Here is a 16,125-nt window from a genome sequence, read left to right as displayed (position 1 = left end):
TGTGTCTCCCTCTTGTGGATCTTTTGAACTGGATTACTTAGTGGCTAAAAAGTAGCCCAGCACTTCCTATGCAGCTGGACCTACCTTGTCTGTTCAATGGACGGAACACTGCGCGTGTCACAAGAGCCTTGTCAGGTCAAGAGGTCAAAGAGGTCAAGTAAGGTCAGCTATTGGATGACATCACAAGGGCCCTGATGGAACACTCAACAATGGTGCCGTGACATCACAATCAACAATGGTTATCCTTTTTTTTTTTTTTTTTTTTTTCCTTTCACTCACTACTATTCCTATCATGCTTTCTGCTTGGCGTGCTTTGGCACCGCACCAGGAATTTCGTGCGAAGAAAAGGCGTGTCCAAAAGTCGCGTGTGGGCGGAGCTATGCAGATAGCAAACACGAAAAGAAGCATGCTGGTGTGACTTCTGTGCGTAGGACGCGCGTGAACGTTTTCCCCGGTTTGTGAGAGAAAGAAGCCTCCCGGACTGTGTATTGGGCTGGGGACAGTAGTCTATTGCCTTCATTAGTGCTCTGCATTGGGGACCATCGGCCTGTACTGCGAACCCTTTTCAGGTTATCGCTTCTCGGCCTTTTGGCTAAGATCAAGTGTAGTATCTGTTCTTATCAGTTTAATATCTGATACGTCCCCTATCTGGGGACCATATATTAAATGGATTTTTCGAACAGGGAGATGGAAAAAGAGCTTGCTCTGTCCACTCCACGCATTGACCTGGTATTGCAGTACCTCCAGGACCGGTGCACCCCTTCTAATCCAGTATGAAAAAACAGAATGAAATTGAAATGGATTGCAAGCATCATCCTTCCAGCCAAGCAAGTGGAAAGTTGTGTGTGTCGTGCCTCCTTCAGCTTCTCCTCTGTCTGCCCAGTCAGTGCAGTGTTGCTTTTTGCATATAATACCTGCATCTAGTCTGTCAATCTCCTAATTGCATCAGCTGTCGGTTGTTTCCAGCACCAAGCAACCCATTCAGCCCCAGTGTCGTCACACACACCCTGGATCCAATTAAGACTGATGATTGGTTAATTGGCTTATCACCTGAATGAATTGTTTGGACCTCCCCTCCTCCACGTTTGATTTGGGCCTGTTGTGCACACCTCGGAGGGTTGCTGAGTCGTCTCTGGCAGGCAATTGACCCTTTTTTGTATCAAGTTGGCTGGATGTAACCATTTAGCTTTTGCAGTGCTTCAATAAATGAGTAAAGTTTGCCTGTGTCTCCCTCTTGTGGATCTTTTGAACTGGATTACTTAGTGGCTAAAAAGTAGCCCAGCACTTCCTATGCAGCTGGACCTACCTTGTCTGTTCAATGGACGGAACACTGCGCGTGTCACAAGAGCCTTGTCAGGTCAAGAGGTCAAAGAGGTCAAGTAAGGTCAGCTATTGGATGACATCACAAGGGCCCTGATGGAACACTCAACAATGGTGCCGTGACATCACAATCAACAATGGTTATCCTTTTTTTTTTTTTTTTTTTTTTCCTTTCACTCACTACTATTCCTATCATGCTTTCTGCTTGGCGTGCTTTGGCACCGCACCAGGAATTTCGTGCGAAGAAAAGGCGTGTCCAAAAGTCGCGTGTGGGCGGAGCTATGCAGATAGCAAACACGAAAAGAAGCATGCTGGTGTGACTTCTGTGCGTAGGACGCGCGTGAACGTTTTCCCCGGTTTGTGAGAGAAAGAAGCCTCCCGGACTGTGTATTGGGCTGGGGACAGTAGTCTATTGCCTTCATTAGTGCTCTGCATTGGGGACCATCGGCCTGTACTGCGAACCCTTTTCAGGTTATCGCTTCTCGGCCTTTTGGCTAAGATCAAGTGTAGTATCTGTTCTTATCAGTTTAATATCTGATACGTCCCCTATCTGGGGACCATATATTAAATGGATTTTTCGAACAGGGAGATGGAAAAAGAGCTTGCTCTGTCCACTCCACGCATTGACCTGGTATTGCAGTACCTCCAGGACCGGTGCACCCCTTCTAATCCAGTATGAAAAAACAGAATGAAATTGAAATGGATTGCAAGCATCATCCTTCCAGCCAAGCAAGTGGAAAGTTGTGTGTGTCGTGCCTCCTTCAGCTTCTCCTCTGTCTGCCCAGTCAGTGCAGTGTTGCTTTTTGCATATAATACCTGCATCTAGTCTGTCAATCTCCTAATTGCATCAGCTGTCGGTTGTTTCCAGCACCAAGCAACCCATTCAGCCCCAGTGTCGTCACACACACCCTGGATCCAATTAAGACTGATGATTGGTTAATTGGCTTATCACCTGAATGAATTGTTTGGACCTCCCCTCCTCCACGTTTGATTTGGGCCTGTTGTGCACACCTCGGAGGGTTGCTGAGTCGTCTCTGGCAGGCAATTGACCCTTTTTTGTATCAAGTTGGCTGGATGTAACCATTTAGCTTTTGCAGTGCTTCAATAAATGAGTAAAGTTTGCCTGTGTCTCCCTCTTGTGGATCTTTTGAACTGGATTACTTAGTGGCTAAAAAGTAGCCCAGCACTTCCTATGCAGCTGGACCTACCTTGTCTGTTCAATGGACGGAACACTGCGCGTGTCACAAGAGCCTTGTCAGGTCAAGAGGTCAAAGAGGTCAAGTAAGGTCAGCTATTGGATGACATCACAAGGGCCCTGATGGAACACTCAACAATGGTGCCGTGACATCACAATCAACAATGGTTATCCTTTTTTTTTTTTTTTTTTTTTCCTTTCACTCACTACTATTCCTATCATGCTTTCTGCTTGGCGTGCTTTGGCACCGCACCAGGAATTTCGTGCGAAGAAAAGGCGTGTCCAAAAGTCGCGTGTGGGCGGAGCTATGCAGATAGCAAACACGAAAAGAAGCATGCTGGTGTGACTTCTGTGCGTAGGACGCGCGTGAACGTTTTCCCCGGTTTGTGAGAGAAAGAAGCCTCCCGGACTGTGTATTGGGCTGGGGACAGTAGTCTATTGCCTTCATTAGTGCTCTGCATTGGGGACCATCGGCCTGTACTGCGAACCCTTTTCAGGTTATCGCTTCTCGGCCTTTTGGCTAAGATCAAGTGTAGTATCTGTTCTTATCAGTTTAATATCTGATACGTCCCCTATCTGGGGACCATATATTAAATGGATTTTTCGAACAGGGAGATGGAAAAAGAGCTTGCTCTGTCCACTCCACGCATTGACCTGGTATTGCAGTACCTCCAGGACCGGTGCACCCCTTCTAATCCAGTATGAAAAAACAGAATGAAATTGAAATGGATTGCAAGCATCATCCTTCCAGCCAAGCAAGTGGAAAGTTGTGTGTGTCGTGCCTCCTTCAGCTTCTCCTCTGTCTGCCCAGTCAGTGCAGTGTTGCTTTTTGCATATAATACCTGCATCTAGTCTGTCAATCTCCTAATTGCATCAGCTGTCGGTTGTTTCCAGCACCAAGCAACCCATTCAGCCCCAGTGTCGTCACACACACCCTGGATCCAATTAAGACTGATGATTGGTTAATTGGCTTATCACCTGAATGAATTGTTTGGACCTCCCCTCCTCCACGTTTGATTTGGGCCTGTTGTGCACACCTCGGAGGGTTGCTGAGTCGTCTCTGGCAGGCAATTGACCCTTTTTTGTATCAAGTTGGCTGGATGTAACCATTTAGCTTTTGCAGTGCTTCAATAAATGAGTAAAGTTTGCCTGTGTCTCCCTCTTGTGGATCTTTTGAACTGGATTACTTAGTGGCTAAAAAGTAGCCCAGCACTTCCTATGCAGCTGGACCTACCTTGTCTGTTCAATGGACGGAACACTGCGCGTGTCACAAGAGCCTTGTCAGGTCAAGAGGTCAAAGAGGTCAAGTAAGGTCAGCTATTGGATGACATCACAAGGGCCCTGATGGAACACTCAACAATGGTGCCGTGACATCACAATCAACAATGGTTATCCTTTTTTTTTTTTTTTTTTTTTCCTTTCACTCACTACTATTCCTATCATGCTTTCTGCTTGGCGTGCTTTGGCACCGCACCAGGAATTTCGTGCGAAGAAAAGGCGTGTCCAAAAGTCGCGTGTGGGCGGAGCTATGCAGATAGCAAACACGAAAAGAAGCATGCTGGTGTGACTTCTGTGCGTAGGACGCGCGTGAACGTTTTCCCCGGTTTGTGAGAGAAAGAAGCCTCCCGGACTGTGTATTGGGCTGGGGACAGTAGTCTATTGCCTTCATTAGTGCTCTGCATTGGGGACCATCGGCCTGTACTGCGAACCCTTTTCAGGTTATCGCTTCTCGGCCTTTTGGCTAAGATCAAGTGTAGTATCTGTTCTTATCAGTTTAATATCTGATACGTCCCCTATCTGGGGACCATATATTAAATGGATTTTTCGAACAGGGAGATGGAAAAAGAGCTTGCTCTGTCCACTCCACGCATTGACCTGGTATTGCAGTACCTCCAGGACCGGTGCACCCCTTCTAATCCAGTATGAAAAAACAGAATGAAATTGAAATGGATTGCAAGCATCATCCTTCCAGCCAAGCAAGTGGAAAGTTGTGTGTGTCGTGCCTCCTTCAGCTTCTCCTCTGTCTGCCCAGTCAGTGCAGTGTTGCTTTTTGCATATAATACCTGCATCTAGTCTGTCAATCTCCTAATTGCATCAGCTGTCGGTTGTTTCCAGCACCAAGCAACCCATTCAGCCCCAGTGTCGTCACACACACCCTGGATCCAATTAAGACTGATGATTGGTTAATTGGCTTATCACCTGAATGAATTGTTTGGACCTCCCCTCCTCCACGTTTGATTTGGGCCTGTTGTGCACACCTCGGAGGGTTGCTGAGTCGTCTCTGGCAGGCAATTGACCCTTTTTTGTATCAAGTTGGCTGGATGTAACCATTTAGCTTTTGCAGTGCTTCAATAAATGAGTAAAGTTTGCCTGTGTCTCCCTCTTGTGGATCTTTTGAACTGGATTACTTAGTGGCTAAAAAGTAGCCCAGCACTTCCTATGCAGCTGGACCTACCTTGTCTGTTCAATGGACGGAACACTGCGCGTGTCACAAGAGCCTTGTCAGGTCAAGAGGTCAAAGAGGTCAAGTAAGGTCAGCTATTGGATGACATCACAAGGGCCCTGATGGAACACTCAACAATGGTGCCGTGACATCACAATCAACAATGGTTATCCTTTTTTTTTTTTTTTTTTTTTTCCTTTCACTCACTACTATTCCTATCATGCTTTCTGCTTGGCGTGCTTTGGCACCGCACCAGGAATTTCGTGCGAAGAAAAGGCGTGTCCAAAAGTCGCGTGTGGGCGGAGCTATGCAGATAGCAAACACGAAAAGAAGCATGCTGGTGTGACTTCTGTGCGTAGGACGCGCGTGAACGTTTTCCCCGGTTTGTGAGAGAAAGAAGCCTCCCGGACTGTGTATTGGGCTGGGGACAGTAGTCTATTGCCTTCATTAGTGCTCTGCATTGGGGACCATCGGCCTGTACTGCGAACCCTTTTCAGGTTATCGCTTCTCGGCCTTTTGGCTAAGATCAAGTGTAGTATCTGTTCTTATCAGTTTAATATCTGATACGTCCCCTATCTGGGGACCATATATTAAATGGATTTTTCGAACAGGGAGATGGAAAAAGAGCTTGCTCTGTCCACTCCACGCATTGACCTGGTATTGCAGTACCTCCAGGACCGGTGCACCCCTTCTAATCCAGTATGAAAAAACAGAATGAAATTGAAATGGATTGCAAGCATCATCCTTCCAGCCAAGCAAGTGGAAAGTTGTGTGTGTCGTGCCTCCTTCAGCTTCTCCTCTGTCTGCCCAGTCAGTGCAGTGTTGCTTTTTGCATATAATACCTGCATCTAGTCTGTCAATCTCCTAATTGCATCAGCTGTCGGTTGTTTCCAGCACCAAGCAACCCATTCAGCCCCAGTGTCGTCACACACACCCTGGATCCAATTAAGACTGATGATTGGTTAATTGGCTTATCACCTGAATGAATTGTTTGGACCTCCCCTCCTCCACGTTTGATTTGGGCCTGTTGTGCACACCTCGGAGGGTTGCTGAGTCGTCTCTGGCAGGCAATTGACCCTTTTTTGTATCAAGTTGGCTGGATGTAACCATTTAGCTTTTGCAGTGCTTCAATAAATGAGTAAAGTTTGCCTGTGTCTCCCTCTTGTGGATCTTTTGAACTGGATTACTTAGTGGCTAAAAAGTAGCCCAGCACTTCCTATGCAGCTGGACCTACCTTGTCTGTTCAATGGACGGAACACTGCGCGTGTCACAAGAGCCTTGTCAGGTCAAGAGGTCAAAGAGGTCAAGTAAGGTCAGCTATTGGATGACATCACAAGGGCCCTGATGGAACACTCAACAATGGTGCCGTGACATCACAATCAACAATGGTTATCCTTTTTTTTTTTTTTTTTTTTTTCCTTTCACTCACTACTATTCCTATCATGCTTTCTGCTTGGCGTGCTTTGGCACCGCACCAGGAATTTCGTGCGAAGAAAAGGCGTGTCCAAAAGTCGCGTGTGGGCGGAGCTATGCAGATAGCAAACACGAAAAGAAGCATGCTGGTGTGACTTCTGTGCGTAGGACGCGCGTGAACGTTTTCCCCGGTTTGTGAGAGAAAGAAGCCTCCCGGACTGTGTATTGGGCTGGGGACAGTAGTCTATTGCCTTCATTAGTGCTCTGCATTGGGGACCATCGGCCTGTACTGCGAACCCTTTTCAGGTTATCGCTTCTCGGCCTTTTGGCTAAGATCAAGTGTAGTATCTGTTCTTATCAGTTTAATATCTGATACGTCCCCTATCTGGGGACCATATATTAAATGGATTTTTCGAACAGGGAGATGGAAAAAGAGCTTGCTCTGTCCACTCCACGCATTGACCTGGTATTGCAGTACCTCCAGGACCGGTGCACCCCTTCTAATCCAGTATGAAAAAACAGAATGAAATTGAAATGGATTGCAAGCATCATCCTTCCAGCCAAGCAAGTGGAAAGTTGTGTGTGTCGTGCCTCCTTCAGCTTCTCCTCTGTCTGCCCAGTCAGTGCAGTGTTGCTTTTTGCATATAATACCTGCATCTAGTCTGTCAATCTCCTAATTGCATCAGCTGTCGGTTGTTTCCAGCACCAAGCAACCCATTCAGCCCCAGTGTCGTCACACACACCCTGGATCCAATTAAGACTGATGATTGGTTAATTGGCTTATCACCTGAATGAATTGTTTGGACCTCCCCTCCTCCACGTTTGATTTGGGCCTGTTGTGCACACCTCGGAGGGTTGCTGAGTCGTCTCTGGCAGGCAATTGACCCTTTTTTGTATCAAGTTGGCTGGATGTAACCATTTAGCTTTTGCAGTGCTTCAATAAATGAGTAAAGTTTGCCTGTGTCTCCCTCTTGTGGATCTTTTGAACTGGATTACTTAGTGGCTAAAAAGTAGCCCAGCACTTCCTATGCAGCTGGACCTACCTTGTCTGTTCAATGGACGGAACACTGCGCGTGTCACAAGAGCCTTGTCAGGTCAAGAGGTCAAAGAGGTCAAGTAAGGTCAGCTATTGGATGACATCACAAGGGCCCTGATGGAACACTCAACAATGGTGCCGTGACATCACAATCAACAATGGTTATCCTTTTTTTTTTTTTTTTTTTTTTCCTTTCACTCACTACTATTCCTATCATGCTTTCTGCTTGGCGTGCTTTGGCACCGCACCAGGAATTTCGTGCGAAGAAAAGGCGTGTCCAAAAGTCGCGTGTGGGCGGAGCTATGCAGATAGCAAACACGAAAAGAAGCATGCTGGTGTGACTTCTGTGCGTAGGACGCGCGTGAACGTTTTCCCCGGTTTGTGAGAGAAAGAAGCCTCCCGGACTGTGTATTGGGCTGGGGACAGTAGTCTATTGCCTTCATTAGTGCTCTGCATTGGGGACCATCGGCCTGTACTGCGAACCCTTTTCAGGTTATCGCTTCTCGGCCTTTTGGCTAAGATCAAGTGTAGTATCTGTTCTTATCAGTTTAATATCTGATACGTCCCCTATCTGGGGACCATATATTAAATGGATTTTTCGAACAGGGAGATGGAAAAAGAGCTTGCTCTGTCCACTCCACGCATTGACCTGGTATTGCAGTACCTCCAGGACCGGTGCACCCCTTCTAATCCAGTATGAAAAAACAGAATGAAATTGAAATGGATTGCAAGCATCATCCTTCCAGCCAAGCAAGTGGAAAGTTGTGTGTGTCGTGCCTCCTTCAGCTTCTCCTCTGTCTGCCCAGTCAGTGCAGTGTTGCTTTTTGCATATAATACCTGCATCTAGTCTGTCAATCTCCTAATTGCATCAGCTGTCGGTTGTTTCCAGCACCAAGCAACCCATTCAGCCCCAGTGTCGTCACACACACCCTGGATCCAATTAAGACTGATGATTGGTTAATTGGCTTATCACCTGAATGAATTGTTTGGACCTCCCCTCCTCCACGTTTGATTTGGGCCTGTTGTGCACACCTCGGAGGGTTGCTGAGTCGTCTCTGGCAGGCAATTGACCCTTTTTTGTATCAAGTTGGCTGGATGTAACCATTTAGCTTTTGCAGTGCTTCAATAAATGAGTAAAGTTTGCCTGTGTCTCCCTCTTGTGGATCTTTTGAACTGGATTACTTAGTGGCTAAAAAGTAGCCCAGCACTTCCTATGCAGCTGGACCTACCTTGTCTGTTCAATGGACGGAACACTGCGCGTGTCACAAGAGCCTTGTCAGGTCAAGAGGTCAAAGAGGTCAAGTAAGGTCAGCTATTGGATGACATCACAAGGGCCCTGATGGAACACTCAACAATGGTGCCGTGACATCACAATCAACAATGGTTATCCTTTTTTTTTTTTTTTTTTTTTTCCTTTCACTCACTACTATTCCTATCATGCTTTCTGCTTGGCGTGCTTTGGCACCGCACCAGGAATTTCGTGCGAAGAAAAGGCGTGTCCAAAAGTCGCGTGTGGGCGGAGCTATGCAGATAGCAAACACGAAAAGAAGCATGCTGGTGTGACTTCTGTGCGTAGGACGCGCGTGAACGTTTTCCCCGGTTTGTGAGAGAAAGAAGCCTCCCGGACTGTGTATTGGGCTGGGGACAGTAGTCTATTGCCTTCATTAGTGCTCTGCATTGGGGACCATCGGCCTGTACTGCGAACCCTTTTCAGGTTATCGCTTCTCGGCCTTTTGGCTAAGATCAAGTGTAGGGATACATTGGGTCTTGGTCAGAAGGTGCCTGGGGTACCCGATTCCTCGGCCTTGGGGGACGGCACGGGTTTATAGCCCGTGTTGTGCCCCCTTGCTGCTATAGGGGATAGGCTTAGTCCCCAGGCAACGGGAGGCGATCGCGCTCATCAGTGATATTTATCGCTGGGAGCGTTCTTTATTTATTATTTTTTGGAGCGTGTTCATCTGGGCGTTTGGACATCTGAGGTCCCCGTCCCCGGACTGGATTGGAGACTCATCTCGCTGGGTGTGTGTCCTTTTTTGGTTTCGGGGTCGGGATTAGGCCTTGGCGTGTGGAGATGCCGTTCTCCTTTGACTTTGCGGATGGGGAAACCCATATACATCAGTCCATCCGGATTGAGGTGGCGGAAAAATTCCGGGATCGAAAGACGCTACGATATATTGTGGCCGAAATCCTGAACGGTGTTTTTCAGGTCAGAAGGGAGGACATCCTGTGTCTACGAGACCAGGAATATAAGGGCCTATATACCATCACCTTCTGCACGAAAGCATGTTGTGATAACATCTATGCAGCATTGCAGGTTGCGGACCAGGCCGATGACCGTCTTGACGGTCTCCATTTTGGGCTCCTCTACGGTGAGGAGTCGGTACATTTGGTTGTATGTATGTACAATCCATTTGTACCAGAGGAAGATGTTACTCTATTCCTCAGGCGGTATTGTCGAGAAGTTCACTTCTCACATGAAGTTAAAAACTCGGAAAATTTTTGGAATGGCAAAAGGAAATACTTTGTGAAATTTGAGAAGGACCCTGCAGGCATTGGGGGTCTCTCTCACCCGCCATCGAATTTTGCCATTGGGAGGAACAGGGGTTATCTCCTGTACTCCCAAATGCCCTCATTTTGCAGAAACTGCCAAAGATTCGGGCATACAAGAGAAAACTGCGATTCAGGGGTAAAACGTTGCAACAGATGCGGTAGTGAGGGACATGTGGCCTCAAGTTGCAACGCCTGTGACCTATGTGGCGAAAATGGTCACAAGTATAAAGACTGCCCTCTTAAAGCCCGTACGTATAAAGCATCCGTGGTGGTGACCGGGCAAAAGACACCCAGGCCGGGGCCAAGGCAGCAGCCCATAACAGATATGGGTGCTGTTGGTAATGCCCCGGGACCTGAACCGAAGGTGGCTGGTGAAACCGAGCCAGGGTCCTCTAAAGCCCCACCGGGCGGCCCGATGGGGGAGAAAGTAGAGGCTGGCTATAATTCCAACAGAGAGTCTAAACAGGGCTGTACTAGCTCTGCAAGGGCCGCAAGACCCCTGGCCGACCCGGACCAGGGAAAGAGTAGGCGATCCTCTGTAACCCTTACAGAGGATTCGGCCAAAGACAATCTGGACAAAGTAAGCAAGACTGGGGTGAGCCCGATGGGAAACCCCAGCAGCCAGACTGGGAAAGTCAAAAAGTTTGACAGAAAACACTCTTTGAAGGCGAGAGAGGAGTGTTCCCAAGACATTATTTCGCAAGCCGAAAGCTTGTGGAGTGGCCCCGAGCCTAGCCCTGGTGCAGCACGAGTACAGGGCAGGGCAAAGAAAGGCCAAGGTGCGGAAAGCTCGGAGATTTCCCAGACGGGCCCTGCGACCCCATTTAAGCCAGGCCTGATGCGGAGGGCCTCTGATGCTGAGCGGCAGCATTCAGAGAGATATCCGGAGGCAAGTCCCTCTACGACGGTGGTAGAGGGGACTCCGGTAAAAGACAGACGGAGAGACACGGGAATTCCGCAGAGGCCGAGTGGAAAGACGAAGAAAGAGGTCCAAGATGACAACGTTGAACCAGAGACGAAGAGAGCGGTGGGCGATGCGATGGATACCTCCCATACGGCGAAAAGGACAAGAGAGGAAGAAGGATATGGATCACAGAGAAAAGCCAAACCCCGTAGCTCAAAAGAAGATGAGGTTAGAAAAGAAATTGGATCGCAGCACATCTCTGAGACTGACCAAAGCATTTTTTCTGTTTGTCCGGATCCTGGTATCTCCTGCTCCCAAGAAATTGAGGAGGCAGCATCTTCTGAGCTAGAAACTGACTCTCCCTGATATTTATGTCATCTTTGTCTATAAAAATTTCCTCACTGAATGTGAGGTCATTAAAGAGTCCTGTGCGCAGGGCGGCTTTATTTTCTTTCCTAGAGACTTTGGACTTTGATATTTGCCTATTACAAGAATGCGGAATACCAAATCGAATGGAGTATAACGATATTAAAAAAGACTGGAAGCTGGGCCCTTCAGTGTGGTCCGGGGCAAATAATAATAGATCTGTTGGTGTTGGCGTGCTGTGTCGTGGTAATTTTATACAAATACAATCTGTGATCGAAATTTTACCAGGCAGAGCAATTTTAATACATTTACGTTTTAAGGGTCTTTTATGTCGTGTTTTAAATGTATACGCCCCTCCTGATAAACAGGAGAGGGCGGAGCTTTTTAACATTTTACCATTGTTTTGTACAGGTTCCGCCCCCTTGCTGGTAGGAGGTGATTTTAATTGTATTCGTGAAGGTGAAACCAGGCAAGGGGGTGATGGGAACAGGAAGGACCGCACTTCCTACCTGCTTAAAAATTTTATTGAGGATTTTAACTTAAAGGATTGCTGGAGGTCGCTCTTGCCGGCGGACCCAGGTGCCACTTGGTCCAATGGGAGAGTGAACTCCAGAATCGATTTTATGTTTGCTTCCAATAACTTTTCTCCCCTGAAATGTGAACTTGTTGACAATGTTTTCTCAGATCACAAGCTTTTATCGACACAGCTAGAGACGGAGGACGAACAAAAGGTAAACAAAGGTTATTGGAAGCTGAATGTTTTGCTATTAGAAAACCCTGAAATTAAGGCGGAATTTGTGCGGACCTACCAGTGCTGGCAGCAAGAAAGAAATTCCCATGAATCGGTGCTGCACTGGTGGGAGGGCATAAAGCCTAAAATTAAATTATTTTTTATTAAAGCAGGTAGGAAGAAAGCAAAGGAAAAGAAACAATGGTATAATGTTCTTAACAAACGTCTTAATGTTTTGTTTAAATTAAAAGAAATTGGTATGGAGGTAGACCTAGATATGGTTAATTTAAAAGCAGAAATAAAAAAATGTATCGAGGACAAAGGTAAACAAATAATTTTTAACTCTCGTGTAAAATACCTAGAAGAAGATGAAAAGTGTTCCCGTTTCTTTTTTAAAAAAATAAATAAAAGGCGTGAGGTAATTTTAAATTTAGAAGGGGAAACCACAGTAAATGGAATGCTAAAATCAACTTTTAATTTTTACCAATTTCTTTTTAATAAAAAATCTATTGACATGTCCTTTTTAAATGATGTTATTAATTCCCTTGATTTTAAGTTAGATATTTTAGACCAAGAAGTTTTATCCCGTGATCTTACCATAGAGGAGCTTTTATTTGCTTTTAAAAGTTTTTCTAACGGGAAAACGCCGGGTGAGGATGGGCTCCCCATAGAATTTTATCTAGCTTTTTGGGAAATTTTAAAAAGTGACATGTTTTTATTATACAAAGAAACTTTCACTGTTAAAGAACTGCCACAGTCCTGGAGGAAAGGGATAGTTTCTTTGCTATTTAAAAAAGGGGACAAAAGCCAGTTAAAAAATTGGAGACCCATTACACTTTTAAACGTAGATTATAAAATTTTAGCCAAACTTTTAGCAGTACGTCTTAAACCTTTTATTGATAAAATAATACATCCTAATCAGGTTTGTGGGGTACCTGGTAGATCAATTGCTGAAGCTTTAAATATTTTAAGAGATGTAATTTGGTATTTTAAAGACAGAAATCAGACCCTTGCCATTTTATCACTTGACTTCGAAAAAGCCTTTGACAGAGTGTCCCATGAATATCTTTTTATAGTTTTAAAAAAATTATGTTTGCCTGATTTTATAATAAACAAAATTAAACTTTTATATAGTTCTTGCTTTAGTCACATTTCCGTTAATGGTTTTTTAACAAAAGGTGTCCCTCTTTTATCAGGGGTAAAACAGGGGTGCCCCCTATCCCCCTTTTTATTCATTTGTGCAATAGAGCCCCTTCTAGCCACGTTAAGACGAGATAAGATGGTGAAGGGGGTACCAATCCCCGGGGGAGGGGGTAATCAATTGAAGGTTTTAAGTTACATGGATGATGTTACAGTGTTATGTCCAAGCTCCCCGACATTAAGACGTACCCTAATGAACACCACCTTTTTCTGTGAAGCTTCAGGTTTTAAACTAAATGTAAATAAATGTGACTGTTTTTATATAGGGGATTGGGATTCTTCAATAACATCTGGAATCCAAATGCAACAAGACCAAATAAAAATTTTAGGGGTTATTTTTAATCAGGCTAATAATGGAGTTTGTAATTGGGACATTGCAATTAATAAAATAGAGAAAAAGGTTTTTATGTGGAACATGAGGAATCTTACAATGGAGGGGAAAATTTTAATAATAAAAATGGTTTTAATTCCTATTTTACTTTACATAGCAATGGTTTTTCCCCCCTCAAATCTATATATTAAAAGAGTAACTCGTATCTGTTTTAAATTTTTATGGGGTTCATCAATGGAAAAATTAAAGCGTGAAAGTATGTATAAAAGTAGAGTCAATGGCGGTAAAGATGTTCCCAACCTTTTTAACTTCTTTTATATTAAATATTTCTGTTTCTGTTTTAAGATGTTTAAATCTAATGGCATTTTTAGTTATTTTTTAAAATATGCAACGGGCATGGTTTTTAAAAGATGGTACCGTCCCTCTCTAAATGCTCCTGTTCTTCTGTGTCCCCCTAAACATTATGCGGTCCTAGAAAAAACGGTCAGACTCCTACGCCTCCAAGAATTGGAGCCTGACATTTTGGGGGACCAGAGAAAAGTGTCAAAACTGTGTCGAAAGAATGAGGAGGTAGTGACAGTTTCCAATTTCTCGCAGGATAGATCCAAAAAAGTGTGGCGGAACGTATACGGGAAGTTTCTAGCAAATATCCACAAGGATCTGTCCTGGGCAATCGCCCACCAGTGCCTCCCTACCCGTGAGTTTCAATATAGGCGAGGGCTGGTGGCGAGAGCCAGATGTCCAAGAGACAGATGTGGAGATGATGAGACGGTGCTGCACTTGTTCTGGAACTGTCACTACGCTCAGGAGATTTGGAAGAGAGCGGGCCTTCTTTTTAAATGGATATGTGGTCTTAAAGATTTTAATCACGAATACGTTTTATATGGACTTTTTACTTGCCCTACACCCAAGCAACAAAGAGTTTGCTGGATGATTATTAACTGTTTTAAAAATGCCATTTGGAAGACTAGAAATATTTTAATATTTAAGCGTGATGACATTGATGTAAGAAACTGTATGAAAATGGCTTTGAGTGAATTATATATTTATTTCTTAAGAGATAAGAAAAATATGGGCATAAAAGAAGCCAATTCTTTATGGTGTTTAGCAGCCTGGAACACAATTGTATTATAACTTATATTCTTTACCATTGTCTTAATGTAATATAATATTTATGTTTTTATTATACCCCTGTTTCTTTTGTCAAAACTTATACTTTAATAAAGTTATGTTGAAACCTTATCTGTTCTTATCAGTTTAATATCTGATACGTCCCCTATCTGGGGACCATATATTAAATGGATTTTTCGAACAGGGAGATGGAAAAAGAGCTTGCTCTGTCCACTCCACGCATTGACCTGGTATTGCAGTACCTCCAGGACCGGTGCACCCCTTCTAATCCAGTATGAAAAAACAGAATGAAATTGAAATGGATTGCAAGCATCATCCTTCCAGCCAAGCAAGTGGAAAGTTGTGTGTGTCGTGCCTCCTTCAGCTTCTCCTCTGTCTGCCCAGTCAGTGCAGTGTTGCTTTTTGCATATAATACCTGCATCTAGTCTGTCAATCTCCTAATTGCATCAGCTGTCGGTTGTTTCCAGCACCAAGCAACCCATTCAGCCCCAGTGTCGTCACACACACCCTGGATCCAATTAAGACTGATGATTGGTTAATTGGCTTATCACCTGAATGAATTGTTTGGACCTCCCCTCCTCCACGTTTGATTTGGGCCTGTTGTGCACACCTCGGAGGGTTGCTGAGTCGTCTCTGGCAGGCAATTGACCCTTTTTTGTATCAAGTTGGCTGGATGTAACCATTTAGCTTTTGCAGTGCTTCAATAAATGAGTAAAGTTTGCCTGTGTCTCCCTCTTGTGGATCTTTTGAACTGGATTACTTAGTGGCTAAAAAGTAGCCCAGCACTTCCTATGCAGCTGGACCTACCTTGTCTGTTCAATGGACGGAACACTGCGCGTGTCACAAGAGCCTTGTCAGGTCAAGAGGTCAAAGAGGTCAAGTAAGGTCAGCTATTGGATGACATCACAAGGGCCCTGATGGAACACTCAACAATGGTGCCGTGACATCACAATCAACAATGGTTATCCTTTTTTTTTTTTTTTTTTTTTTTCCTTTCACTCACTACTATTCCTATCATGCTTTCTGCTTGGCGTGCTTTGGCACCGCACCAGGAATTTCGTGCGAAGAAAAGGCGTGTCCAAAAGTCGCGTGTGGGCGGAGCTATGCAGATAGCAAACACGAAAAGAAGCATGCTGGTGTGACTTCTGTGCGTAGGACGCGCGTGAACGTTTTCCCCGGTTTGTGAGAGAAAGAAGCCTCCCGGACTGTGTATTGGGCTGGGGACAGTAGTCTATTGCCTTCATTAGTGCTCTGCATTGGGGACCATCGGCCTGTACTGCGAACCCTTTTCAGGTTATCGCTTCTCGGCCTTTTGGCTAAGATCAAGTGTAGTATCGAGAGGTGCTGCCTTGGTCTTGGCCAGAGGTGCCCCGGGTACCCGGACCCTCGGCCTCAGGTGAGGGCTGTAGTTTATAGCTGCAGTCCGAGCCTGTGCTGCTATTGGGGGGACGGCTTAGTCCCGGGGCAACGAGGAGCGATCACCTGGCCATTCCTAGTGAGTGGTTG

The 16,125-nt window shown here is 45.3% G+C and overlaps 8 non-coding genes and 2 pseudogenes across 8 annotated transcripts; all 10 read left to right on the top strand.

The window, feature by feature from the left end:
- Positions 1 to 572: 572 nt before the first annotated feature.
- LOC120983503 lies at positions 573 to 763 on the top strand. Its single transcript, XR_005775079.1, has one exon. It is a non-coding gene; the product is annotated as a U2 spliceosomal RNA (small nuclear RNA).
- Positions 764 to 1,794: 1,031 nt separating this feature from the next.
- Positions 1,795 to 1,985, top strand: LOC120983502. The gene has a single exon (XR_005775078.1). It is a non-coding gene; the product is annotated as a U2 spliceosomal RNA (small nuclear RNA).
- Positions 1,986 to 3,015: 1,030 nt separating this feature from the next.
- Positions 3,016 to 3,206, top strand: LOC120983501. Its single transcript, XR_005775077.1, has one exon. It is a non-coding gene; the product is annotated as a U2 spliceosomal RNA (small nuclear RNA).
- Positions 3,207 to 4,236: 1,030 nt separating this feature from the next.
- LOC120983500 lies at positions 4,237 to 4,427 on the top strand. Its single transcript, XR_005775076.1, has one exon. It is a non-coding gene; the product is annotated as a U2 spliceosomal RNA (small nuclear RNA).
- Positions 4,428 to 5,458: 1,031 nt separating this feature from the next.
- Positions 5,459 to 5,649, top strand: LOC120983499. Its single transcript, XR_005775075.1, has one exon. It is a non-coding gene; the product is annotated as a U2 spliceosomal RNA (small nuclear RNA).
- A 1,031-nt stretch (positions 5,650 to 6,680) lies between these two features.
- On the top strand, positions 6,681 to 6,871 carry LOC120983498. Its single transcript, XR_005775074.1, has one exon. It is a non-coding gene; the product is annotated as a U2 spliceosomal RNA (small nuclear RNA).
- A 1,031-nt stretch (positions 6,872 to 7,902) lies between these two features.
- On the top strand, positions 7,903 to 8,093 carry LOC120983496. Its single transcript, XR_005775072.1, has one exon. It is a non-coding gene; the product is annotated as a U2 spliceosomal RNA (small nuclear RNA).
- Positions 8,094 to 9,124: 1,031 nt separating this feature from the next.
- LOC120983586 lies at positions 9,125 to 9,259 on the top strand (annotated as a pseudogene).
- A 5,441-nt stretch (positions 9,260 to 14,700) lies between these two features.
- LOC120983540 lies at positions 14,701 to 14,883 on the top strand. Its single transcript, XR_005775115.1, has one exon. It is a non-coding gene; the product is annotated as a U2 spliceosomal RNA (small nuclear RNA).
- Positions 14,884 to 15,915: 1,032 nt separating this feature from the next.
- On the top strand, positions 15,916 to 16,058 carry LOC120983574 (annotated as a pseudogene).
- The last annotated feature ends 67 nt before the right edge of the window (positions 16,059 to 16,125 follow it).

This window comes from Bufo bufo, unplaced genomic scaffold (assembly GCF_905171765.1).
Source record: "Bufo bufo unplaced genomic scaffold, aBufBuf1.1, whole genome shotgun sequence".
Classification (NCBI taxonomy): domain Eukaryota; kingdom Metazoa; phylum Chordata; class Amphibia; order Anura; family Bufonidae; genus Bufo; species Bufo bufo.
This window is presented reverse-complemented; position numbering and strand designations above follow the sequence as displayed.